Below are 25,963 nucleotides of genomic sequence, written 5' to 3'. Positions count from 1 at the left end.
AAAAGAGTAAAATGAGAACAATCATACAAACAATCTTGAATAACTCTCGCAAATGCTGCTACATCTTCAAACTATTTCTGACATTCAAAAATTAAGCTTGATGTTCATGAGATAAGGAGGATATATTCATGAAGCAGGATAAGTTCATGAACAAGCAGCTTTTGAATTAAAATGCACGTGCTACTAAAACAGACGTAATAGTAACATTAATAACTATTGAATTCTGTGTGTGGTCCTCGGCACATTTACATTTTTATCTTTTCTTCTTCTTTTTTCGGGGAGGGGGGTCATAAGCCTAGAAACTCCGAAAGTTTGGACACCTTGTCATAGATAAAATTATTCAGTGCATAATTTAAAAAACTAAAATGACCTTCATTTTCTTCTTTCACTTTTACGAAAAAATACGCAAGGAAAATATTTGCGCAAGAATTCGCATCTAGAACACGTGTCAAAAACTGCAGGTGTTATTTATCTGCGTCTTTAGCCAGACTACCCGCTGATCTCGTTCCTGTCATTACCTAGCCTAAATAAATAAACGGAATTAAAAAGTATGATATTAAATATGTAAATAAAAGCAGTTTCGGGAGAGAAACGGAAGCTTAATGCGTATAACTAGAAATGCATTACGTTAGAATCTCTGTTTGCTTCAAGGATGAGTAAAATTCTTTCTTACGTCTACCATTAAAAGAACCTGTATGTTTCTCGCACTGCAGATAAAAGGCGACACCTAGATCTACCAAATTTTGAACATACGTAGTTCTCCGCCCGAAGATGAGCACCTCGAACCCAAAATTTTGCATTTCGAATTTAATTTTTATTTATTTCACATTTTGTGCAAGTTTAATGATTTTTTTATCAATAATGCTTTGAAAGCGAGTAATGGCAGCGCTGTTCGAAATAAAACATTTTAAGCTCTAACGCGGGAGACTATTGTCATTTGGCAAAATGTGAGTTATTAGTCTTTCAATTTTATTTAACAAACTCTGAACTTTAAAAGCAAGTTGTTCCCACTGCCTGAAATAAATCTGTCTGCTAAAACATAACAAACTAAGGGGTTTAAAAGCAATAAATGCTCTTTTTAAATGCAACAGCAATAAATGCTGTTCTGTTATTTCTTCTTTTTAGTCTGATTGATTTAAATAAAAAATTGCTTTAAATCATGAGATGTCTGATTACAACGTTAAAATCTTTATAATTTTTTTTTGTGATAACTAAAAACTAATAGTTTGGGAAAATAATGAAATAATGCCTTAAATGAAACTACTGAGATACTGGGGTTTTACGCTTTACAGACACTTTTAGTACAGCTGCTTGTCTATTAGAATAATGACATTAACTCAAATGATGATGTAGTGCAGTAATAGCAAGACATTGTAGAGTGCAATACCTTTTTGAAAAAGAGTAACTTAATTATCTAAATTTTTAAAAATAAGTTTGCTTCTCCAAAGTCACAAAAATCATGATTAACGTTAGTTCAACATGGAGCTTGTAACGAGAAATAACTTAGCAAACAATAATAAGTGATTCAATTAAGTGGATTTATATGCTCTAGTAAAATAAATAAATTATTAAAATAGCGATATTGATGCGAATTTTACCTAATTTTCATCGAAATTTTATTCTTGACTAAAATTTATTATGAATAAAATTGAAAAATTTTACGTTTTTATTTTTCTTCTAAAAATAAAACTGTGCTAGCAGAATAAGAGAAAATTTAACAAATTTAATCTATCTGCAAAGTTTTTTAGAATGTTAACGAAAGCTATTTCAATTACACCTCGTTACTAAAAGTAATCTAAAAGCACAGTTAGAAAAGTTATTTTTAACAATAGTGAAAGAGATAAAATTATTCCCAAATGAAGAAAAGTGGGCAACAAGTATTAGAAAGTAGTGAACGATCATTTCTGAAAAGGATAAGAATTGTTGAAATAACAAGTTATTATGATTTTACCTTTACTAGAACTTCTCACGAGAATGCAAATTAGTTGTTAAGCTGAGGGTTTGAATTTTTAAATTACAGCTTCTGGCAGCTTCGTCTTGGTGTCACTTATTATCGCCAACTCTGTTTAAGTTTATTTCCGGCTTTAGTGTCTTGCTAACTACAACGTTTAAAATACGCGCCTCTAATTATCTTGAGCCAACTTAAGTAGTCTATTTTATGTGCAGTCTCAAACTACGTTACCTACATTTGAATTTAAATTCAACTTATGTTACTGTAAATACCCGCAAGTTGCGGTGGTTCATCTGTAGCGCAAGAAGTGCTTTCTGTTTATTTAAAGAGTTAATTAAAGAGTTAATTAAGATTATTCTAACCATCTTACGACTTGCCTTTGCTTCAGACAACAGCAATAAATCGCTTTCATTCTAGTAGGATGATCTGCAGGACATTAACACAAGTTTACGAACATAGCAGAATCCTACAATCCCACCTCCTGGTTTTAATGGTACTACAAATTAAAAAATAGTTACTTGTATGTTCTACTTGTATTAATTTATTAAAAATAGGGGTAATTTTATTGATGAAATAAGCTTTCTGTTATTGGAAGACTTCTGAAGTATTCTCCATTGGAGATATGCAATATGCGAAACTCTATCAAAATTATTTATAAAAATGTATTTTTTGTACATAATTCCGCAAGACTTCAAAATCGAAGTGCACGCTGTCGGAAAATCTGTTTAACTTCTATGAGCATGCGGCAAAAGCGATACGTTGCAGAATTTAAATGACAGCCTCATTGGCTTTCTCGCGTTTACTTGTTTCGGTTCCGCTTCGAGCAGTACGATAAGCACGTGATAAGGCGCAAACAAGTTGCGGATATTAAAAAATGGGCAATCGTACTGCATATCAATGATGTCATGTCGCTTTCACTTTTCATAAGTTGTTTTATCACTTCTGTTCTTTTCAAAAAGTTCCTCTCAACTTTACTAAAATGGAACGTTTTCTACAGGACGTGCCTTTCTTTGTCTATATTCGACCGACTTCACTATTACTAAAAAACTAGGCAAAACCGGTTTTTCTATGGCTTCAAGGCCACTTCTTCGTTTTCGTTGGTATTTTCATTGCATCATTTTTTTTTATTTGTGATGTTACTTGTCCGTCGGTCTTTTTTTTCTCTCTCGCATTTAGCTATTACGAGTATTTCTCGCAACCCTCTTTTTCGCCTCTGCCGGTGGCAGCAAAGGGAGGAAAGGCCTCTTTTACGCATGCGCACTAACCGCACCCACCGACGCAGATTGCACTCACGCAAAGATTAAAGAATGTAGTATAGATTGTGAATCAGCGCGAATGTGTTCTACGCTGGCTGTCATGGATACCGTTTGAGGATTAGTAGCATGAACCATGTGCACTTTCCTGGCATTGACAATTTCTTTCTTGATGTGTGTTGCAACAGGTAATAAATTTTGCGGCCGCTTAGTTATGTTTGTTTTTGTTTATTGGTAACAGCTATATTCTGTCGGAGAAAAACCCGAGACAGCTGATAGTGCAAAAAATTTCATTGTATTGGCAATTTTCATGTGTGTATATAGTATTTTAATATAACATTTATTATCCTGAAAACTTAAATAATGTTAGTTTATAATGTGGTATTTCATATTTAAACTTTTGTTTAAAGTTGCTGGTGAAGATCTGTCAGTTAAAAAAAAAAAAAATGTATACTTAACGGATTTAAATATTTTAATCTGCTTCTGAGGAACAGTAAAAGAAAATTTGCAATAGTTTTGAAGCTATTTTTCGCTATATTTTAGCTATTAGAAATTATTGCTAGGGAAATGCTGCCAACTTTGCATAGTTTATATGCCGTTTTTTTTAACTTCCCTCACTGACTATGTAAAAAATAACAATTCGTTTGTAGGAACCCCCTATAAAAGAACTAAGTAAAAACAAAATAAATAAAAAACAGTAAAATACAAAATAAAACATACACACGCACAAAAAAAAAATGATTTCTTGCGAGATTCATGAGATAAAAGAAATATTTTTTTAATATTTGCCATAAAATTGCTTTAAATCATCTCGTTGAAAAATAATCAGCCTGTTTCATTTTTCCAGTATTAAATTATTGACTTGATCAAAGTCTGTTTTGACTAGTTTAGAAGAAGGAAAAGCCAGTAATGCCGATTCAGTAACAACTTTTGTTTTGGAATATTTCTCTCAGATGACTTAAATTTCAAAACAACTTACCCATATATTTTAAATAAGATTTAAGCTTGGATATCTTCCTTCAGTGCAACATGATATCAAGATAAAATGTATTTCTGTTCAGCGGTTCTATAAGCCTTGCTGGCACATTCAAATGTTCTGTACCCAGAAAGTGAAAATTAAAATCTTGCAAGTGTTTTACATGTAACATTATATCTTCTGGGAGATCGCATTAGTTAGTCAGGATCTGTTATTAGTAATTTCGAACTTAATTATGTTTGGTACAATAAAGTAAACGGCTGCTAATATATTAATCAAAACAAATGAATGCAAATTATGAAGTATTAAAATTTATAGGTTTCATGTTTCGGTACGCTAATATAATGAATACTATTTTATAAGCACATTAATTTATTGAAATCTTATTATTTTACACAATCTAATTTACTAAAATATTAGCTTTGTTTCATATTAGTACTCAAGATTAGTTTTAATTTACTCTTATTTTACGAATTTAAGCTACATCGGATCATTATCTGTTTGTTATCTTCGTTTTCGTGTTTTGTATAATTTTCTCGCAATTATTCTTGATTGCTTTTCTCCAAAATAAAGTCTTTTTTAGCCCGGTATATTAACATAAATTTATGATGCAAACACTGCCAAATTACGCTATTGCGTTTGTTTCTTCTGTTTACATTGCTGTTTTTTAGCTATGCATGTGAAATTCCATACCAAAAATATACATGAAAATATTCTCTCTAATATTCTAAATGAAAATATTCTAAAGTTAAATTTTTGAAGTTACTTTTTTTTTTTAATGTTTTATAAATTTGCTTAAAATGTCGCGAAACAGGCTGTAACAGCAAATATGTCAGTTGAAAACCTTTTTTTCTGAAGAAATCTCCGGAATGTTGTACTGTTGTACTAGTCTTTAATCTTCCATTACTAGAAAATAAATAGGAAAATACCCATATCTGGTTCTTTTCCTTCAGCCTAGATTGTTGAATTTTTATATGCAACCATCTTTTTACATAGGGAAAACTATGAATCGGAAAACTTCAGAGACCAGTTTATCATTTAAAATAGATTTTACTGCTAAAAATAAAATAAATAAAAATTTAAAAAAATTGTTTGCATAAAAAGGAGGAGAAGGAAAAAGAAAGGCTTGCATTTAATCTGCATATTCATATTCAAGTTTAACTCCTAAAGCAAATTAAAACTAAACGATTCTGGTAGTGATTAATTCTCAGAAAAACAATATACAGATCATAAAACCGTATATGGGCCATCGATGGAGAGGGAGGGTCTAGGACACGAAATTCGCCCTGTAAAAAAAATAATGCATTCTTCCTGTGCTAAAACTATATAGATGTTACAGTTTCCAAATGGGTCTGATGCCGTAAAAACGCCATTTCCGAAGAAACGTCCACTATTCATCCTTAGTGCCGAAGTGAAATAGGTCTTCACTCCCCCCCCCTTTTTTTTTAATTACGGCGTCGCACACAGTCACGCCAGAAGAAGGGATGCCTCGTGGGGGATTTTTAAGGGAAACTGGCTCGTATACGCGTTACACATGGGGAAAACCACGAAAACGCCCAGCAGCCAACTCGTTCGCACTTACTGAGCCGCGCGTGGCTCAATAGGACTTAATTAAGTTATTCTTTGCAACGACCTGTTCAAATAAATCTTAATGCTTTAAATTCTAGAAGAGAAATTTTTATAAATGTGCAGAAAAGTGTTAACGACTCTTTAAAGTACAGAAGTGTTAATTGTTTTGATTGCTAAACGTTTAAGTGCCAAAGTTTTTTTTTTTTTTTTTTTTTTTTTTTTTTAAAGGAAAAAAAATTCAGAGCAAATAAAATCAGTTTATTCTCATGTACCGTCAGGGGTCGTTGAAATTTTAAAGGAGGTCTGTGATGATCAAGGGGTCGATAACCGAATATGCACCAGCAGTTGATTAGCATGGTCAAGATTTTATAGATTACAAAAAACAAACAAAAAAATTATTAATAAAATTGGTAATTAATTCTTTATTGAGATAATGCTTTGACATGTAATAAGGAAAAAATCATACAATATAAATATTAAAAAAATACACCAAAAATATGTTTTTGAATATATAAATTTTTATGTAATAAGTGCAGTTTAAAAAAGTAAAATGCAAGAAACACGCACACTCTCCCGCACCCCACCCCCGAAAAAAAATTTATGAAGAAAGGAAAACTAGAGTGGAAAACAAGAAACGGGCTAAACAGTTTTGAAAGAGGTGATTTAAAAATTAAATTAAGCAATTTTATGCCAAATATTTTTAAAAATTGCATCAGCACGTCAAGTTAAGCCGTCACATAATTAAAATCAAACTTTTGTTCTATTAGAATCTGTGATTTTGTTTTTGAAATCTTGTTTACATGTGTAAAATTAAAAATAATAATACAAAATGATTAAAGATAAATCTAATAAACCATTTTTTTTTCAAAACCTTTGTTCATATTCTTAATCTAATTGTCATTAAGTTATTTATGTGCAGTTATTTGTATTACGATTGTGTTGCATTTATAGAGAAAAATGAAAGGGTTCGGTGAAGAAAACCATTCCTTTAAAAGGGGTCGATGCAGGAAAAAAGATTGGAAATCTCTGTTTAGACGTATCAAAGTTATATTCAGAAGCTCATGTATCAATTTAAAACGGCTATTTTTCACGACAGTATCTCATTCCTTGTCAGATTACTTTATTCTTACAACATTTATTTTAAAGTATTTCAGATTCGCTGTCACGAATTGATTCGCATTGCCACATAATCTGTCAGCCCCAAATATGTACTTTAACGCCAGCTGTGCATAGTTTTACGTTTGAATATGAGTACTAAGAAATCAGAGAGAAAAATGTGATTGAACCCGTGATATCACACTATTGTGAGAACAAAGCAATGTCATCAGCATACCAAAATTTCGAAACTCAGAAATGCTATATTTTATCTTAAATAAATCCTAACGACTAAGTAAAATGCTTTGTAGTAAAAGTAGGTCTTGGCTAAATCTGGATATTTAATCCCTAAACCCCATGCGTTGCCAAAATTCTTTAACAAATACTATCTTTTCGCTAAAGTGACATAATGTTTTGAATTCAGTGCAGTGGTCCTCATCTGAATTCAGTGATCTTCATTCATAATGTTGTTAATCTCTTAAAATTTCCATGTCACAGGCCAACTACAATATAAAATTTAAACTATGTTACCAAATGCGTTAAAAACTTATTTATTAATATTTTTAAGTAAAATTATTGTATAATTTCAGGGCGATTCTGAGTTACTTAAGAATTGGCATACAAGTCCATTTTCTGGTGAGATTTTAAGAATAATTGATGGATGCGTATATTCTTTCTATTGCAGTAAAGTGTCAACTGTGAGAATAGTGTCTTTAATTAATAGCTACTGAACGTCAGAGAAAAATTAATTGAAAACTAAGCTATTGAAAAGTGTAAATGAAAAATCAGATATTATTCAAAAGTTTGCATAGGAATATTTTAAAAGTATAACAGTATTTGGAGAAGGGGGACTACAGAATTTTTTAAAGATACACAGTTTAGAAAAAGGTTTTTGATTAAAAAGGAGTCATTTTGTTCGATCCTATCGATAATATTCCTTTTCTTTTGTGTGTGTGTTTCTTACTGTTTGTTGTTTTAATTGAACTGTTCCCGGTTTCTACACTCATGTGCAAAATTAAGAGAATTTGCAAATTATGTCTGTGTTTACGAAACGTATTGAACCAAAGATTGTAATTATGCCACCGAAGAATTATGCAAATATTCAGAATCTAATACATAAGATTACATGTGCGTGTCTGCGGAACTGTATGGATGACGGAATGAGGTGGAGAGTTGTCGGTAGACTGGAGGCAGACCAGTCGCAAGCACAGGTGGCAATAGAGCTCAATGTAACGCTCAGTGTCGTCACAATTTGTGGAAACAATTTCAGAACACTGGATCCATATTTAGAAGATCTGGACAAAGGCGACCAAGATCCTGAACGACGAATGATGATCGTTATTTGGCACTTTCAGCCCGACGACACAGAGCTGCTGCAGCTTCACAGCTCTCATATGAACGGTATCATACTACTTGAAATTGAATTTCATGGTCTACAGTTGCCCGAAAGCTTCGTGATATAGGGCTATATGCCAAAAGACCCGCTGATTGCGCCCCCGCTCACTGCATCATACGAAAGAGCACATTTAGCATATTGCAGGCAACATGTGCCTTGGACCAGACTTCAGTGAAGCATCTTGATATCATCCCTCCCTCATCAAGGAAAACAATCATTTACGGTAAGTGGAAGTCTAATGGTTTTGGGCAGGCATTATGTTGGATAGCTGCATACCCTTGCATTTGTATGAAAAAGCTACCTGACTGCTTCGACTTTTCAGGAGGGCAGATGTTTTTGTGTTCATGTAAACAGACTACAACCCTCGTACTGATGAGGCTTGGCTATTCTACGATTACCTGGAAAGTGACCATATGGATTGGCCAGCCAAATCTCCTGACCTCAACTTTACAGAACATGACTGGGACGCTGTTGGGAGGGCAATTTCATCTTGCTGTCCCCCTTCGAGAACCATGCCTGACTTGAAAACTGCCTTGCTACAGGAGTGGGATCGACTGCCACAGGGACTTCTCAGTTGCCTTCTGTCCAGTATACCGTTGACCTGTTTAGTTGTGAGAGGAGACCATACACCATATTAGACTCATTTTCAATTCGATATCATAATGTGGATTTTGTGCAACCCTGCCCTATGAGCATTACTGATAATCCTGCATACATAAAATGACTTTTGAATAGTGCATCTCTTTCTATGTTATAAATGTATATTCATACCAAATTTCATTAAGGGTCTTCCCAATAGTTTTCAGAAATTCAATATAATGTGCACATTCTCTTAATTTTACACAGAGTATACTTATGATTAGAATGGTGCAATCATTATCAGACAAGTGCGATTAGAATGGTGCCTGAGGCAATATCCCTGTCGAATAATTTGTTTTTTCGATAATCGAAACATCTAGCCACTGTGTTGAGTACTAAGATTAGTTTGTATTCTTGTTTATAAAGTACTATTCAGTTTTTCATATGTCCACTTCTTCATATATATATAGAGGAGTCTCCAGGTTTTCATATGGCGGTTGTGCTTTGATACGCATAAATAACCTTTCAGTCATCGTAATCGTTAAATTATCAACTATGACATGTTCAAATTACAGTGTTTTGTTTTTGGATTTATTTATTTATTTTGGTGTAAAATTTTTATGTTTAGGGTAATAAATTGTATTCATTCAAATTATATTTTTCTTTATCATTTTTTTATCATAAACTCGTTCAGTTCATAGCTAGAAGTCGCCTGAATATTAAATATGACAAAAATGAAAAGAATAAAGTTCTCTCATTGAGAATTCTTGAGATGACTTCATTATCCCATTATATCAAAGAATGAATGTAAACAGAATACTAATTAGAAGAGCGGAAATATATTTGCGCATTTATTTATTTATTATTTTATTTTATTTATTGCTTAATTGATGACATTTAATGTATAAATTAATTATTGTAATTATTTCAATTTTAACAATTATAAAATTAATTAATAGTTTGACTGGTTAGCTATATCGTTAAATTGTATTCGATAGTGATCAAAACGGATATATGATACCCGGAATCTTTCGTAATTACACCTTTACTTCATATATAGAAGTAAAAATAAAACTACTTAGTACATTTACATAGAGAGAGATTTTTTTTTCAATATTTACAAAATTTTAAAAAGAGCAAACGTATTGGTTAAATCATCTAGTGGAATATCATACAATTATCGCAAAAAAATCATAATTTCAATTCTTTTTTGAAATGGTGTTCAGATAGGTGAGAGAATTCAGCTTTAACATTCCATGTTCTTCCAGATGATTTAAATAAAAGATTGAAGATGTATGGTGCATTTTTAAAGTTATTGTCGCGGTTTCAAAAAGTGATGCAATTCTTGCGCAAGCGTTAGAAGGAATGGAATCCATGAATTGGTTCTGCTCTCTCAGAAAAGAAAGTTCATCCGCCTTTACTTTTCTTTTGTCATCTACACATTCATGCAGCTCATAAGGTAAGGATGATGTAAGCTACGCTTGGACGTATTAAAGTGACTAACTTCGAACCTTTCCGAGAACGTTCCTTTAGCCTGTGTGAACACAGCGCTGATGTAGAGTTTTGTTGCTTTCTAGAACAGACTGCTGGGCTGTCAATTAAAACAGTGTTTTCAATTCCAATTGTGAAAACTGGAATTGAAAAATTCTAGAGCAGTTATAATGAATTAATGATGTTGTGAGAAATTTTAACAAATGAAATTTGCATTTTTAGTGCGTAATGATACATTCAGATCTCAGAATTAACATTGCTGATGAATATGTTAAACAGTTAGAGCAACTTTTAATCAGAATTTAGGTTAGGGGCCATTTAGTTTTACGTAGGCTCCAACGGAAGTATCTGCTGACGAAATTCGATGATATAAATGAAATCTAGTACTATCATCATCCTGATGCTGAAAACAAAAGAGGAAAAATACGCAAGTAAATACGGTATTTGGTGGTAATACGTTTTAGAATATGTACTCAGTTACTTAGAATTTTTCCTGGGTACATATGAATAACGTTCTTGATTAAAATTTTAATGCAATAAAATGATAAAATTAAAAATGTTTTTGTTTAAATGAATAATAGGAACTGTTCGTTGAACTAAAATAGTATTATACGGAATGTCAAGATTTTTTAGATTTTGATGTAGTTTTAAGGTAAAAAAAATAATTCCAGATTTCTATAAATTCCAGATAACCTTTTCCAGCATAATATACAATCTTATATTCTGTAATTTCTTTAATCTCTTATATTATTTCATTTTTAATATGCATTGTATCTCTAATGCACTTACAATCATTCACAGTACGTGCATTGGGAGCTGCGCGAAAAGTTTCCTAAGTATTGTAATGTACCTTTGTGAGTATATGTCTGTTTCTGTGTCTTAGATTAATTACAAATCATTGCGTATATTTCTTTATTATGTATTTCACATGCATGTAACTTATATTTCCGAGTTGTAATAATTTTATTTGGGCCTTGTTAATATGTTAATTAAATACAAGTTTACTGTATGTTAATTTCAGTTATCTGAGCAAAGTTATTTAATTACTTTTGTTTTTTTAATTTGAAACTTTGAAACCACGTCTGATTATCTGAGAAGTGTTGTCTGTTCATCTGAAACCTTGAAGAAATTAATCTAAATAAAGGAAAAGAATTGAAATTTTAACGTCTTATTTTTATTGATTTTGTTTTCCAACTGGAAATATTTGCATTAAAAAAGGTCTAGACTTTCAAGTTTGTCATATCTGAATTTCAAATAAACCTGACCTTCCATTTATCTTACTATTTTTATATCCTTTTAGAATAACGTTAAACATTTCCCTCTTATAGATATTATACAGATTATATTTTAACTTTGGATTAAGCCAATTAATTGCTTGTGTTTATTCTAGTGTGAAAAGGCCTCGATGTTTTCTAATTCCCAGACATATACAACATTAAGGGTAAAAATATACTACTAGTGGAAGATTTTTTGATTTTAGAAGAATTTATCTTGAAATTTTCTGTAATGTTAACCAGTTTGGGCTAGCGTCTGTTCAACTAGACTTTTTAAACGACCTTACTAAATTTCTTATTTTTATTTTTTTGCACATATGGTACACGAAGCTTCTTAATAATAATAATGTGTTTCTGACAAGTTTTAGGGAAAATGCGCATTTAATCCTTTCTTAAATTTTGGTTAGTAATATTTTATGAACCTTATATGTGCATAACTCAGCGTTTGTTACTTTGAAAAACATTTCCATCTTCCTACTTTGACATTTCGTATGTCAAGGATATCTCCGCCTTTTTCCGGTTCGCATGTGCGTTTAAGAATCTTATTATTTGCCGTTCGCTTTGGCAAATAAATTCAAACAGCTCAAAACACACTTTCTGAATAAGCATTTGTACTGAAATGCTAGAAATTAAGTGTATTAACACGGATCTCTCTTATACCAGAAATGCAATATTTGCCCAAATTCTTTAATTGAAATTTTATTGGTAAATATGCTTTTTGGGAATGCGGTATTGAAAAATGGCCATATGCGATTGGGAAATAGCCGAATATGCATAGGCAACAGATCCCATTGATTACAAAAATTTATTAATAAAATTGATAATTAATTGTTTATTGATATAAAGCTAAATCAAGAAAGATAAAAAAATAAAAGTAAAGAAGAAATCATACAAAAATAATAAATGTAAGGGGAAAATAAACTAAAATTATTTAATATATTTTTTTTAAATATATAATTTTTTATGCAATAAGGGAAGTAAAAAAGAGTAAAATGCAAGAACACAAGAAAACACAGTCAAAAAAATATTAAGAACACTGAACTGGAATGGACCACAAGAAACAGGTTGAGTATTTTTAAACGAAGTGATTTAAAAATTAAATTAAGCAATTTTATGCCAACTGTTAAAAAACTGAATCGGTACATCCGTTCATTAAAATATAACTTTTGAGCAATTTAAAGTCTGTGATTTTGTTTCTGAAAATCTGTTTATATTTGCCAAATTAAAAATAATCATAATACCAAAAATAATGAAACGTAAATCTAATAAATAATTTTTTCAAAACATTTGTTGATATTTTCAATTTAATTGTTATCTTTAATTTATTTATGTGAAATTATTTGTATTATGCTTATTTTGCATGCTGTATATTATAGAGAAAACTATAAGGGGAGTCGATGAAGAAAACCATTGCTTTAACAGAGGGGTCGATGCAAGAAAAAGGTTGGGAATCCTTGATCTAAAAGAAAAACTTTCGCCAAATGTATCTTTCAAATCAATTAATAAAACATGTTTAAATGATGGGAGGAGAAACATATCAATTTCAAAGAAATGACGACAGTTAGCTGCGCATTGGCTGATTTTCATCACTAACAGGGAATATTTATCGGGCACTTTATAATATAGAAATATTTTTAATATTTTGTTAGGCAGATTCTCAGTAGACGTTCATTCTTTTTTTTTTTTTTTTTTTTTAAAGTCCAAAGGGATTTGAATCCCGAAGGACTATTAGTTTCGTTTTGGCATTTTGCGTCGGACTCATAAATGTCGGTTCACTTTTCAAACTGTTGCCACAAAATGTTAGAGTCCTGCATTATATTTGAAGAAATTAAATAATGAAAAATCTGCATAAATGTATGTATATTTCTCGTATTGTGATAAAACAACGGTACATAGAGTCATCGAATTTTGAATAACGTAATCCTCCAACGAATATGAGCATGTGGAAGACCAAATTTGAAATTTGAAATTTGTTTTATGATCGATTTCCTATTTTTTAAAACTTTGACGAATTTTTGATTAACAAACTCAAGGATTTCAAAGCGAGCAATGGCAACGTTGTACAGAAAAAACATTTTTATCTCCAGCGCGTGAGTCTCTGCATCGGAAATTCTAAAGATATGCTCGTTTTAAAACTATTTTGCGATATTGCTGTTGCACTGGATCTTATGGTTTAAGTGCGAGGAACATGATATTTAATAAAGAAAGGTAACACACAAAATGTTAAAAAACGCCCCTTTGGACGTAATTTAAAATCTGAAACATTTCAGATTTTTTTTTTGGGGTCATTAATTGCAGTCAAGTTGTTAATCAACTAACTATGCTTTGATAGTGTAGATCTGAGTTCTGACAAAACTGCAGAAAATTTTATGTTTATTTGTACTAATTTTTACGTTGAATTTCTTCATTCGTTTACTATTTATATCGTTAAAAGTTATTTTCTTTGTAATAAATTAGAGCATTGCATTGTTCGAATCGAAATTTTCTACTCAGTTTTGCCGTGATAACAGCTATTTAAAGGTGCTTCAGGGTTTTAACGGCGCTCAGATCTTCGTTTTTGTTTTTAGTATACGATTTGATTTCAGCGATGACAACTTTCTGCGTGAAAATATTTCAGGATTTTAGCTGCGACTAGGCAGTCCTAAACACACTGGAGATAATATATCCATTGATGTAGTATTTCCAAGACAAAGCATGAGACTAGACGTCGTAAAATGTGGCTGTTACCAAAGTGTGTCCTTTGTGTGGCAAAACGTAAAAATGTTAAAGCATGTAAAAGAATTCAGGTCTGCTTCTAAAAGTAACTTAAAAAATCATTTGTTCAGGCCTTAGACTGGAGTATGAAGGTTATGATAGCAATTTCTTGCCTTGTGAATTCCTATGACGCTTTAAACTTTCTGGGACTGTTTACCCAAATATAAGTAAAATAGCCTTTTTGTTTCAGTAGTGCTCAAGCTGGTTTTCATTCCGGATTATTTCTTGTGAAACAAATTTAATTAAAATGAGTAAAGGTTTTTAATGTTTTCTCTCCACAAACAACATACAGAAGTGGCTCTTGTTTGTTCTTGGACATAATTTTATTTTCAAATACCAGTTTATAAATATTAGCAAAAAAACTTTATTTTTCTTTCATATATACTATTGATCATCTATTTTAAAACCTGCTTGTTTTAAAAGAAGTTATTCAAAACGTTTTTGGTTAAAAAAATATTAAAAAAACTTTGAAAATGAAATCACAGAAGTTTTCGGGCACTTTATGTAACCAGTTTATATTTAATAAAAACAGGAAAATAACGGGATATCAATATTTCTCTGGATATCTTTTAACTAAAATTGTGCTTTTCATGCGCTTTGGCGTGCAGTCAAATAGTTTTTTTTTTTTTTTTTTTCTTGTAAGAATGTTTGATTTGTCCCATTCCTACATGAGAATTGTAGAAAGTCTTCCACGAAGGCATCCCTCTCCTCAGGCAGATAGCCCTCGAGGCTTTGCCGTAATTAAATAACCTAACCTACATGAGACTTGCTTTTAGTAGAACTTTCGAAGAAATTCTGTTATCCTTTCTTTCAATTCACTATGGCATTCGATAGGATTAAGTTTGGAGAATATACCGGAGTTATGGTAACTTAAGGACATCAGTCTGTTAATTAGGGCTGTGGGTTGAGGATCGTTATCTTGATAAAACTTGAATGTAGTTTGCATTCCAAGTTTTCTTGCAAATGCTTTCAGGTTTATTAAGAAAATTTATGTATTTATACTAATCCATATTATTTTCGACAAACATTAAATTTCCTGTTCCAAAAACAGCGAAACATCACCAAACGTTTATTCCTCTACCCCCCACGTGTAATAGGAGGCAATAGATTTTTTAAATTCAGCTCTTAATTCGGCTTTTGTCACCCAGATATATTCCATTTTGACTTTTCTGCAAATATAACGTTGTTCCAATATAATAAACTTTGCTTATTTTATATTTTTCGAATGCCAGGTGTATTTTCCGCGTTGACAAAGAATTTTCTTGTTGGCGATCACCCTCTGTATCCATGTGTCCTAAATGACTCTTCTAAAAACTTTATAGTTAACTTTTAACTTCATTGTTAACAAATCGTTTTTCTAAATCTATAGAACCTTTTACAGAACTAATTTTTGGATCTTGTTTGATTTGTCGTCGAATAAATATGCGATTCCATGCTATTTAGCTCAGAATATTATTCAGATCTAAGTGCGTTTTCAGCGGTTCCACACAATTTCCCTTTCCCCCCTTTTTTTTATGTCAAAGATAGTTAAACGCTTTACATGAACAATTTTTTGGCTATTTCGAAAATTTTTAACTATCTTTTAAAAAGATGAATTATTAAATGTCTGACAAAACATCTTACCATGTTGACTTCCGATATGGAAATATTAATATATTTTACTAAGGAATTAAATATTTCCAGGTAAAGACGATAATCCTTATGACGTATTTTCATTTAAAACAAAAAATTACAAGAAACATTACCTTCTAAAACATATCAACAAAAATTTGTAGTGTTCGCATTATTATATGACTTATTGATTAACACTTTTTGAATAAATTGGTTTATTACAAGGAATATTTTGATAATATTTATTTTACAACAAACAAGGCTTAAAATAAAGAAAAAAGATTTTTTATTTATTTATTTATTTATTTATTTATTTATTTATTTATTATCTGTATTTTGATATTTAGGACAACTGTCCGAAAACAAATTTGAACCATTCTATGTTTGTTGTGTGTTAATTGCTTTTCTTACCTCATTTGATTACCTCACTTCATTGGCGTGAGAAGGGTAATTTTTTAATCACAATAAAAGAAATGAAACTGATGATCATACGCAATTTGTTTTACTACTTTCATTCTGCAATAATTATAGGGCAATCAGTTAAAAAAAATTGTTTTTTTATATTCGCTGCATTATTTCTTTAAAAACTAGATCCTCGCGCCTGAAAGCTAAACTAGACGGCTAAAAGTTAACATAAAAAAGTAAAATTATATATTGATTTTAATTAGTCCAGCTAGTGTAATTTCATACAAATATTGAATATTTCTAATAAGATATATTATGATTTTAATACATGTTTATATAAGTCAATCACATTAAAAAGTAGACAAAAAGTATTCTTAAGATCTGTGTTTGTTGCTTTAAATCGTTTAATTTATTAATCAGTTACCTTCCAAATTAAATTTAAAGGTATTTTAGGCTTCATTGAATGGTAAAACAAAAGTGTTTTATTTCCGGCCTCGGCAACAAATTGCTTTCATAGTTCCGAGTTTGATACTTAAATTTGAAAGATAAATATCTTACATTTTTCCGAATGGCAGCAGTCTCGCGTGCTAGAGATAAAAATGTTTTATTTCGAACAATGTTGCCACTCTTCGCCTTCAAATCGTTGAGGTTGTTAATCAAAAATCCATTAAAGTTTTACAAAATATGAAATAAGTAATAAAATAAATTCGAAATTCAAAATCCGGGCTTCCTGGTGTTGTTCGTGTGGAGGATTACATTATTCAAAATTGGATGGCTCTAAGTACCATCGTTTTTTCACTTAGCGAGGAACATACATACATACATGTAGATTCTGTATTATTTAATTTCTTTAAAATAGTACAGGGCGATAATATTTGGTGGCAAAGCGATACGACGTTTATAGTTAACCGAAGCAAAATCTCATTTTTAGACTAATAGCCCCTTTGGGGCTTTGGGGGTACTATTACTATGATTACAACATGTATCTTTTGCTCATTTAATATAACTGTGACTAAATATAGTAACATGGAGCTGGCTTTTCTTAAGGATAGGAACTGGTTCCATGGTTAGTTTTTGCCTTTGTTTCTGTTCAAGGCGATTAATCAACGACGTCTGCTAGTGAAACTGCGATGCACTGTGTCAGTGGGTGGAAAAAAAAGGGACAGTGGTTGTTTACGTGAGAGCCAACCTGTTTCCCATACGGGGAAAAAGTGTTTCTTATTGTTATGATTGCCATTTTTTCCATTTCTGCTAAGTCGTCGGCTCTAGAACCGGATTCTGACTAAGCCAGCGCATGTGGGATAGAAGTCAGAGCTGTTTTTTTTACTTCGTGAAGTGGAATTTAAGTCTTGTTTCTTTTGTTATGTTTGCCTTTCTAACGGATGACCAGGTCTGTGGCTGAGGAAGGCCATTTGTTTTCTTTTTTTTATTTCCGACCTTTAGTCATTAATTCGAACAGCTTTGCTTTTAGTGTTTGGTGAGATGGAACATTAAGTCACATGCGTTAAATAGAAAGACCTTGAAAGAGACTAAAATAAGAAGCATGAATCATCTGCTATAACCTTGTTGTTTCTTCTTAAGTTTACCCATATCTTTTTTAGTTTCAGAAGGTGTCAGTTTTCTGACAGATTTCCTTTCTAGACGTACCTGTGTAATAGGATATTTATTACATGAATACCATTATTATTAGTATTATTTCGGATGATAGCGCGCTTTGTTCATAGAACGACTTGTCTGAAGTGTTTCTCTGATTGCTGACAGTTAACTAACATTCGTTATAAAAAGTATTTTCCCAGAAATGATTCTTAATATATGACTTTTGAGTAACATTTTTAGTAAATTATTATCATTGTTATCTTTATTTTTATATTTTTATTGAAATGTTTGGATTACTAATCAGAATCATTTATTAATTATAAATATTTATAAACGTGCTCAAACCAGTGGCGGTCCTACAGCTATCGAAGATAGAGTGGGAAATCTTATTGGGCTCCCCTTATTGGAATAATCACCATACATAATGGGAAGAAAATGCATAATTAACATTTTATTTAATTAAAGAATTAAAATGATTTGGATGGTGTGGTGGTGTATTTAATTACGGCAAAGCACACAAGGGCTATCTGCCTAAGGGGAGGGATGCCTTCGTGGAGGACTTTCTAAGGAAAACTGACTCGTATACACGTTACACATGGGGAAAACCACGAAAACACCCCGTTCGCGGGATTCGAACCTCGGACCGAACTACCAGTGCTCAGCGACTTTACCGCTCGGCCGCTGGTGGGCCTCTAAAATGATTTGGAAAACAAAAGAATCTTAATATTAAAAAGAAAAAAGGACTTACATCTAGCACAAAAATGTAACTAAAACAGCTTATTAATCTACCATTTTTTATGTTTAAAGAAGTATTTTTTACTTTTTTGTCACTGAAAAAAAATCTAAAACAATTTTTTGCGAGCTTTGAATTCTGAAAATTTTTTATATCTTCTTTAAAATTAATGTCCATTTTTAATGGAAAGGATTACCAAACCGTTACCTGGCTCATTGTTGATCGAAGATAACTTTTACTTAACTTCAAAAACTTGCCTCACAAGAAGCAACAGAAACGCACAGCCTTTAGGTCAGCGATTCTCAACCTTTTGACTAACGCGTAACGTCTAAACAAAAATTTAAAACCTTATAAGGTATTTCTCCTGGCTTCCTAGCGTGCCTTCGTGGTGTAGTGGTTCTGTACGCTGGGCCGGTATTCCAGAGGTCCGTGGTTCGATTCCCGGCGAAGCCGATTGCTAATTTTTCATCTCGTCTGCTTCCAAAAAAATTATAATGTCTTTACAGTGGCGCCCGAACTAAAAGGGTTGTTGGATGATGATTCTCCGCATCCAGATTTGGCGATTGGGTCCCCTAAAAAAAAACCCCAGTCGCCCTTTTAAAGGGGGAGTATATAAGGTATTTCTCCCGCCTTCCTAGAGTGCGTTCGTGATGTAGTGGTTCTACACGCTTGGCCGGTATTCCAGAGGTCCGCGGTTCGATTCCCGACAAAGGCGTTGTTCATTATTCATCTCTTCTGCTTCCAATTAAGCTAATGTCTCTACAGTGGGTCCCGAACTAAAAGGGTGTTGGATGAGGATTCTCCGCACCCAGGTTTTGGCGACTGGGTCCCCTAAAAACCCCAGTCGCCCTTTAAAAGGGGCAGTATAAAAGGTATTTCTCCCGGCTTTCTAGCGTGCCTTCGTGGTGTAGTGGTTCTGCACGCTGTGCCGGTATTCCAGAGGTCCGTGGTTCGATTCCCGGCGAAGGCGATTGCTCATTTTTCATCTCGCCTGCTTCCAAAAAATCTTAATGTCTCTACAACCTTTAGTACTACCACCACTCTTGAACAAAGCTCAGATCGCATAAATTTACGAGTGTTAGAGAAAAACTCAATCAGGATGTTGGGGTTTTAATTTTTGAGTTTAATAGTTAAAAATACTTTGATTCTTTGTGTACCACCTATTTTTCTCTTGCGTACCACCAGTTGAGAACCCCTGCTTTAGGTTCTTCGAAGGCCGCCAGCTCAGCAGCTTTTCTTCTTTTTCTTTAGCGAATGCATTCTCTTATTTAACTCAAATTTCTTATTAAGGATGATGTGGCGAAACGAACGTAAGGCACACTGTAATATGAAGTTCAGGAAATACAATGTATACTCAAAATAGGCTGCTATCCTTCTCCAACTTTCTTTCCTTTTTTCTGTAGTGAAATATAATTTCACCCGTGTTGCATCAGTGCATGCAGTTGTTGCTGCTACGCATCTTAATCAAGATGTAGAAGCAGAGCAATTGAAATGTAGTTCCTTAGTACTTACACGTCTTCTGTTCAATTATCAGAATGTCTGACATTGCAGTGATGCTTCACAGAAATTCCGATTTTCGAAAAATTGTCCGAAAGTTTTTTCTGGCCAAGTTGTTTCATTTCAGCCAGTTGAAATTCTTAAATAAGACGGTTTCCATCCCTATCACTTGGTAATATGTCCTTAGATAGACTGCAATCTGCTCATTTTCTTTAGTTTTCACTAAAAGATAAAAAAGTTTAAAATTCTTTAGAGGAACTCTTAAAAATATCTGAATGCTGTTTGATCTTGTAAGCTAATGCGGCTGTTATTTAAAGTTCAATAAAAGTAAAATAACCATGTTTTTCTATGGAAAGCCTCTACAGTAATGAAACAATACATGCCACAAAAGTAATGGAAAATAAAAAAAAATTAAAAAAGGAAAATAGCAACAATAGTAAGCACACAATATGGTAAAAAGATCAGTATTGTAATTTACAAGGCCAAACAGAACATGTTTCTTCAGGACTAGCTACCCATGAGTTAAAGGGGTGAAGTAAATTGATAAGGGGTGTACATTTAATTTGCATTGGTTGTATTTAATTAAGGCATTCTGCTAACTGAAATTTTAGGGGCTGTGAAACGTAACGAATAAGAGTTTCAAGATCATTTTGAAAATGCAATTTATACAGCATTCGTCTATGAGCGTTGTTTTCACCCTGATTATATTCATATTAATTATTACTTTGTCTGGTTTTCGTAGAAATGCGGAAATTATGCAGTTTTTAACATTTGGTGTTCCCTTCAGCCATTTTTCCAGTACATTTAAAAGCCAGACGAAGGCTGGCAGCGCAGCTGCTAGTAATAAATAAAATAATAACAGTTCTAATTCTAATAGTAATAATAATAATAATATAATAAATGGTGATTGTTATAAATAATAAATATAATAATAAAAATATTTATTTTCTTTTCATTAGAAATAAATAGATAAATAAAGTAAATTTTTCTAATTTTAAAATATCTAGGTTAGCAATTTTGAAAAAGTGGCAACACTACTCATACAGCTGAAATTGCTTCTACTATTTCTTTTGTTTTCTTGATACCTGCATTTTCACAAATAGCTCGTGTTACATTTACAAGCTCTACGACAGCTATTTTCTTTTCTAACTTTTTTCTTTAAAAATGAAGAAATTCTGTCAGATTCAATTTGTGAAATTTTATTACCGTAATCGTTTAGTTTATTTCACTTACTATTATGTTATTTACTCATAGTCAGTCACGCTATCATTTTGCGTTTTCTTTAGTTTTCCTCAACAAATCCTTCAGAGAACTTTCTCTTTACACTTTAGTTACAATACGGACTCAGTCTACATTCAACAAAAGTACTTAGTAGACAGAAACTACGTTGGCCAAACATCCATGATGGCTAAATATATTTATATATTAATATAAATAATAGTTGTTTTGTCCCGTTCGAAATTCATTTCATTTATTGCAAAAATATTCTAGATAAAATAATATCTCTTCGTAAACACTAATGTGTCGTAAAATTCGGTTGATGAAAAGGCTTCGAAATCCTCTATTCGTGTTCAATCTAACCTTCTGCTTAACTGAGACAGTTATACTTTTATACTATTGAATTTTTTTATAAAGCAAAAGCAGACAAAGCAATTTATTAATTTTTAATTAATTAATTAATTCAATATTTTTATAATAAATAAATAAAATAATCTAATAAAAATAATAATAAATATATCAAAAAAATATTTAATAAATAAATGAAAAAAGGCACATTTTTTATTTTCCTAAACATCCTGATTTTAAAATAGCCTGGTCGGTGATTTTAAGAGAGCTTCGAACCCAAAATAAGATAATTTGGTTATTTAACTTAAAACCTTGTGGATTTATATTTCAATATAAACAAATTCCAACCCTTTTTTTCCTTTCCAAATTTAATTACGTAAACATATTTTTTTATTAGGATGCAGTTGCACTCATTGCATTTTGAAAGGCTGCGTCGTAGGAATTGTAGATAATGGAGACATCGAATAATGGGCGACGGAAGTTTAAAAAGGGTAAGAGAAGAAAGTTTCTCTGGCCAGAACATTAACGTCCAACAATTTTCATTTCCTTATATTTATCTCTCTTTTTATACAACTCTATTACTATTAAAATTTTTTCTTTAAGTGTTATGGTAACTTCGAGTTCATTTTGTACTTCTAACTATCTGTTATTGACTCTATGGCAATTAATTATTTTATAAACTGAGTAGTAATGAAGTAAGAAAGCTGATGTTCACTTTAATTCCTAATTTGTTTTAAATTTTGTTCTCAGTTTTTAAATTCAACTTCCGCATATGTAATTAGTTCTAAATGAGGAATATTTTATATTGCTATGTGGTTATAACCAAGGTCATCAACTTCGTAACTAAAACAAGCGATTTCATTTTGTGTCTTTATTTTAAATTCCTGCGGATATCTCTTCCGAATTGCTGTAGCATCTTTTAAGCATTTAATTTTTGAAATGCAGCAAAAATATATACTCTTTTTACTTCCTTGTACGAAATAAAGGAAGTGTTGTAACGGCGGAAAATTTCGGGTATCGTGTTTCGATGAAAATATTCACTTGATCGAATCCACGATTTTTTTTTGGGGGGGTGGGGTGATATCGGTGCGTACGGATATAATGGAATGGTTCCAAAACGGATTATGAAATGGATTTAAAATGGATTCAGAAAGGCTTTTTTTTCGTGACGTACATACGTAAGTATGCATATTAGCCGTAGAAAGTTGAAATTTTGCATATGGGATTGTTATAGTATCTGGTTGTGCACCTCACCTTTTTTTGTGGCTTGGTGAGCTGTGTTTTTTTCTATTCTCATACGTTGGTAAACTGAGCATTTTTTGCTTTAAAAGATATTGAATTATGTTATTCTTTTGTTCCTTATATAATAATTGAGTACTTGTACAATCATAAAATAAATTTAAAATTCAAATTAATATAACTGCACTAAAGCATGTATATTCACAACAATATGTTAAATAGAATTATGTCGCATAATTTTTATAATATGGACTTTTGCAAACTATGTGATTACTATAAAATGCATGCAAATACGAACGCTGTGTAAAAAGAATTACTTGCAAGAAATGTAAGCATCACGGAACTGACTGAAAGAACTGTAGAACTTCAACCAACAAAGTACTGAATCATACAAACATGTGAAGACAATCGTAACTCACGTGATTTAACAATATGTAACAAAGTTGAAACTAATATGTTAAATATGTGGTCTCAGTAGTAATATTTATGTACCACCATGCAGAAGCATTCGGGACATGAGGACAAACAGTTGGTAGTACTCGCGGCGTTGCCTGAGCCGGGCTTTTTCTGTTCCAAGACTAGGCTATTCGGGAAAGTTAGTAGGAAGGGACAACACCTAGATCACCTGCTTGTAAATGTCTGGTATTCCCCGTACTATTTAAATTTTTTATGCCTTTAGTTAATCTGCATGCAATAATTATAGAATTGTCAACAGTTTAAAAGTGGCGCTAAGCCTAACGTGGTGGCTATATTTTACATTTGAAACTTTCAGTAGAATAGTAAATTACATCATTTGGTGCACTAACTTCGTTGTGTGAACATCATTTGAAGCACCAACTTCGTTCATCCAAAGGAATCAGTTGGCTTTTCTTTTTGTGTGCACCGAAAATTTTGTCTTCCCGTTGGGCCGGAATCCCTGGTCTTGCGTACAAATTGTAATTTTAATTGCAATAATTGTTTTTTTTAATTGCTTAAAATTAAAAAAAAATTGCTATTTTAGTAATTGCAAAAAAATTTTTTTAAATACTGTTTTTATTGATTTATTTTATTTATTTATTTTGTGTGTGTGTTTTAGGGTTTTTTTCTGTATTTTACAATTTTTAATGAAGGTGTTTCGAATTTTTATGTATTTTAGCCGTACCGCGAAGTGAGAACTGAATTGATTGGATGAGAAATATATCTCTAATGAAATTCGAGGAAATAAGTTTAAATGAAGTGCAGCAAAAAATGTGTATGATTTAATACGCTGTACAAGGAAATTCTGTGATGTCCACATCAGACTTTGTTTCCTCTAAACATACTTACTGCTATTGCATTATTATTTAATTCAGGAAGACTACTTTAACAGAATGGAGGCTTGGAAAAAGGATAACATTCCAGTCAAGCTTGTTTCTGGAAAATAAATCTGTTTTACTGCGAAATCGTTAAACTTAACCCTTTTTCTTCCCCAAATTTGACCACGTGATATACACCCATCGAAATAAAGCATTTATGAAGGTCTCGTATTTTTATTTAAAGAATAAACATTTTAGAAAATAACATCATATTAAACGATGAGATAAAATATCCTTCAAAATAGTAATGGAATTTAACTAATTTAATATAAATATAGCTAGAAACGTATGAATTGGTTCTTTCACAGCATTTATAATTGAGAATATGTAGACGTTTGTTTATGAACTATTCATAATGTCTTTAATACAAAATTTAATTTATGAAATGTTCAGAGCATTTCTGCATGCTCCCTAATTTTAATATTAGGAGGGATCCCTCATTGGAAGAGAACATACCTATACAAAATTTAAAATTTGGTAAAAAAAAGTAGCCACAGTATGGCGTAGATGTTTACAGGATATGTTTTTTCGGAGGGGGGAGCTTTAGCTCTAAGAACAGGGGCCTTTGTCGGATCGCCCGCAAAATCAACAAGTTTTGTGTGTGTCTAATTTTAAATACCACCCAGGAATTTATAATATGATGGCATTTTTCCACGGTTATTTTGATAAGATTAAAAGATGGAAACAATATCCTCCAAATACCCATGAAAAACTTACTTTAATATAAACAGAGCTAGGACGATAAAAATAATTTAATTTAAATGGGATGAAAGTCGTTAGTAGTGGAATATCTGCAAGCTTTAAGTAAAAGTTAATTTATTTACTGTTCGTAATGTTTCTGGAAATTATTTGACCTATTCTGTACCTCTAATCTTAATGTTTGGAAGATATCACTCATTTCAGCATTTGTAGGAAATTCACTAGTTTCATCATAATCATTTTCGCAAAGTCTGCCAAAGTTTGCCGGTGTGCATCGTTTTGTTTCAGAAAGCGATTGGCCGATTCCAGTTTCGCTAAAATGGTTAGTCTAGCGAAGTTCGTATAATTTAGAAGAGGTTCTTTATGTTTATGGTTGATGTAACCAACGCGGAAGAGAACACGCCAACGTAAGATTTGAAACTAAGTAAAGAAAGCAATCTTACTATGATGTAGATCAGCGCTTCTTAAACTTTTTTTATCCACGACCGCTTTTCAACATCAAGATGTTTTCGCCGTACGTATGTAAGTATCTCGCATAACTCAAAAACGAGTAGCCTCAGAACGTTGAAATTTTGTATGTAGGACTGCTATAACGTGTAGATGTGCACCTCGTATTTTGGTTGCAATCGGCCTCACCAAAAGTATATAAATATATATGTATATATATATCCACTCTGTTACTCGGCTCATTGATCTCAGTTTCTTTATTCTTATATGTTTGTAAATTGTGCATTTTTTGCTTTAAAAATGATTGAATTATGTTGCTCTTATCTTCCGGTTAAGGTTTTTATGCCTTTAGGAAATCTGCAAGTAATATTTGTAGAATTATCAACAATTTAAAAGCTGTTTAAGTGCGGTTAAGCCTAATTTTTAAATAAACATGTCGGATATGTTAGTTTACATTTGAAACAGCAGATTTGTTGCCGATCTAAAGAGACTAACGCC

The 25,963-nt window shown here is 31.9% G+C and overlaps 1 protein-coding gene across 4 annotated transcripts in view; it reads left to right on the top strand.

Annotated features, from left to right (window-relative positions):
* Window positions 1-25,963, top strand: part of LOC118185934 (uncharacterized) — a 166,755-nt gene that overhangs the window by 100,685 nt on the left and 40,107 nt on the right. The window contains exon 1 of one of the 4 annotated variants that reach the window (XM_035355907.2): window positions 3,196-3,392. The exons of the other annotated variants lie outside the window; for them this stretch is intronic. The gene's annotated coding sequence lies outside the window, so the exon portion shown is untranslated. Of the gene's footprint in view, window positions 1-3,195; window positions 3,393-25,963 lie in introns of those variants that run through there. 4 annotated transcript variants of the gene reach the window in all.

Source organism: Stegodyphus dumicola, chromosome 12 (assembly GCF_044657685.1).
Source record: "Stegodyphus dumicola isolate Sdum_Otavi_A_Nest chromosome 12, ASM4465768v1".
Taxonomy (NCBI): Eukaryota; Metazoa; Arthropoda; class Arachnida; order Araneae; family Eresidae; genus Stegodyphus; species Stegodyphus dumicola.
Note: the sequence above shows the minus strand (reverse complement) of the source record. Positions and strands in the feature narration are given on the sequence as shown.